Genomic DNA, 3,581 nt, shown 5'->3' on the forward strand with positions numbered 1-3,581 from the left:
TAATACACAACATACCCAGTCTTTACTGCTGCTCTAATACACACCAGACCCAGTCTTTACTGCTGCTCTAACACACAACAGACCCAGTCTTTACTGCTGCTCTAATACACAACAGACCTGGTCTTTACCACTGAGGAGGCTGCTGCTCTAACACACAACAGACCCCGTCTTTACCACTGAGGAGGCTGCTGCTCTAATACACAACAGACCCAGTCTTTACTGCTGCTCTAATACACAACAGACCCAGTCTTTACTGCTGCTCTAATACACAACAGACCCAGTCTTTACCACTGAGTCGGCTGCTGCTCTAACACACAACAGACCCAGTCTTTACTGCTGCTCTAATACACAACAGACCCAGTCTTTACTGCTGCTCTAATACACAACAGACCCAGTCTTTACTGCTGCTCTAATACACACCAGACCCAGTCTTTACTGCTGCTCTAACACACAACATACCCAGTCTTTACTGCTGCTCTAATACACACCAGACCCAGTCTTTACTGCTGCTCTAACACACAACAGACCCAGTCTTTACTGCTGCTCTAATACACAACAGACCCAGTCTTTACCACTGAGGAGGCCTGCTGCTCTAATACACAACAGACCCAGTCTTTACTGCTGCTCTAACACACAACAGACCCAGTCTTTACTGCTGCTCTAATACACAACAGACCCAGTCTTTACTGCTGCTCTAATTCACAACATACCCCGTCTTTACCACTGAGGAGGCTGCTGCTCTAATACACAACAGACCCAGTCTTTAATGCTGAGGAGGCCTGCTACTCTAATACACAACAGACCCAGTCTTTACCACTGAGGAGGCCTGCTACTCTAACACACAACAGACCCAGTCTTTACCACTGAGGAGGCTGCTGCTCTAATACACAACAGACCCAGTCTTTACCACTGAGGAGGCTGCTGCTCTAATACACAACAGACCCAGTCTTTACCACTGAGGAGGCTGCTGCTCTAATACACAACAGACCCAGTCTTTACCACTGAGGAGGCTGCTTCTCTAATACACAACAGACCCAGTCTTTACCACTGAGGAGGCTGCTGCTCTAATACACAACAGACCCAGTCTTTACCACTGAGGAGGCTGCTGCTCTAATACACAACAGACCCAGTCTTTACTGCTGCTCTAACACACAACAGACCCACTCTTTACTGCTGCTCTAATACACAACATACCCAGTCTTTACTGCTGCTCTAATACACAACATACCCAGTCTTTACTGCTGCTCTAATACACAACAGACCCAGTCTTTACTGCTGCTCTAATACACAACATACCCAGTCTTTACTGCTGCTCTAATACACACCAGACCCAGTCTTTACTGCTGCTCTAACACACAACAGACCCAGTCTTTACTGCTGCTCTAATACACAACAGACCTGGTCTTTACCACTGAGTCGGCTGCTGCTCTAACACACAACAGACCCCGTCTTTACCACTGAGGAGGCTGCTGCTCTAATACACAACAGACCCAGTCTTTACTGCTGCTCTAATACACAACAGACCCAGTCTTTACTGCTGCTCTAATACACAACAGACCCAGTCTTTACCACTGAGTCGGCTGCTGCTCTAACACACAACAGACCCAGTCTTTACTGCTGCTCTAATACACAACAGACCCAGTCTTTACTGCTGCTCTAATACACAACATACCCAGTCTTTACTGCTGCTCTAATACACAACAGACCCAGTCTTTACTGCTGCTCTAATACACAACATACCCAGTCTTTACTGCTGCTCTAATACACACCAGACCCAGTCTTTACTGCTGCTCTAACACACAACAGACCCAGTCTTTACTGCTGCTCTAATACACAACAGACCCCGTCTTTACCACTGAGGAGGCCTGCTGCTCTAACACACAACAGACCCCGTCTTTACCACTGAGGAGGCTGCTGCTCTAATACACAACAGACCCAGTCTTTACCACTGAGGAGGCCTGCTGCTCTAATACACAACAGACCCAGTCTTTACCACTGAGGAGGCTGCTGCTCTAATACACAACAGACCCAGTCTTTACCACTGAGGAGGCCTGCTGCTCTAATACACAACAGACCCAGTCTTTACTGCTGCTCTAACACACAACAGACCCAGTCTTTACCACTGAGGAGGCCTGCTGCTCTAACACACAACAGACCCCGTCTTTACCACTGAGGAGGCTGCTGCTCTAATACACAACAGACCCAGTCTTTACCACTGAGGAGGCCTGCTGCTCTAATACACAACAGACCCAGTCTTTACTGCTGCTCTAACACACAACAGACCCAGTCTTTACCACTGAGGAGGCCTGCTGCTCTAATACACAACAGACCCAGTCTTTAATGCTGCTCTAATACACAACAGACCTGGTCTTTACCACTGAGGAGGCCTGCTGCTCTAACACACAACAGACCCAGTCTTTACTGCTGCTCTAATTCACAACAGACCCAGTCTTTACCACTGAGGAGGCTGCTGCTCTAACACACAACAGACCCAGTCTTTACCACTGAGGAGGCCTGCTGCTCTAACACACAACAGACCCAGTCTTTACTGCTGCTCTAATACACAACAGACCCAGTCTTTACCACTGAGGAGGCCTGCTGCTCTAATACACAACAGACCCAGTCTTTAATGCTGCTCTAATACACAACAGACCCAGTCTTTACCACTGAGGAGGCCTGCTGCTCTAATACATAACAGACCCAGTCTTTACTGCTGCTCTAACACACAACAGACCCCGTCTTTACCACTGAGGAGGCTGCTGCTCTAATACACAACAGACCCAGTCTTTACCACTGAGGAGGCCTGCTGCTCTAATACACAACAGACCCAGTCTTTACCACTGAGGAGGCTGCTGCTCTAATACACAACAGACCCAGTCTTTACCACTGAGGAGGCCTGCTGCTCTAATACACAACAGACCCAGTCTTTACTGCTGCTCTAACACACAACAGACCCAGTCTTTACCACTGAGGAGGCCTGCTGCTCTAACACACAACAGACCCCGTCTTTACCACTGAGGAGGCTGCTGCTCTAATACACAACAGACCCAGTCTTTACTGCTGCTCTAACACACAACAGACCCAGTCTTTACCACTGAGGAGGCCTGCTGCTCTAATACACAACAGACCCAGTCTTTAATGCTGCTCTAATACACAACAGACCTGGTCTTTACCACTGAGGAGGCCTGCTGCTCTAACACACAACAGACCCAGTCTTTACTGCTGCTCTAATTCACAACAGACCCAGTCTTTACCACTGAGGAGGCTGCTGCTCTAACACACAACAGACCCAGTCTTTACCACTGAGGAGGCCTGCTGCTCTAACACACAACAGACCCAGTCTTTACTGCTGCTCTAATACACAACAGACCCAGTCTTTACCACTGAGGAGGCCTGCTGCTCTAATACACAACAGACCCAGTCTTTACTGCTGCTCTAATACACAACAGACCCAGTCTTTACCACTGAGGAGGCCTGCTGCTCTAATACACAACAGACCCAGTCTTTACCACTGAGGAGGCTGCTGCTCTAATACACAACAGACCCAGTCTTTACCACTGAGGAGGCCTGCTGCTCTAATA

Source organism: Oncorhynchus gorbuscha, unplaced genomic scaffold (genome assembly GCF_021184085.1).
Source record: "Oncorhynchus gorbuscha isolate QuinsamMale2020 ecotype Even-year unplaced genomic scaffold, OgorEven_v1.0 Un_scaffold_1697, whole genome shotgun sequence".
Classification (NCBI taxonomy): Eukaryota; Metazoa; Chordata; class Actinopteri; order Salmoniformes; family Salmonidae; genus Oncorhynchus; species Oncorhynchus gorbuscha.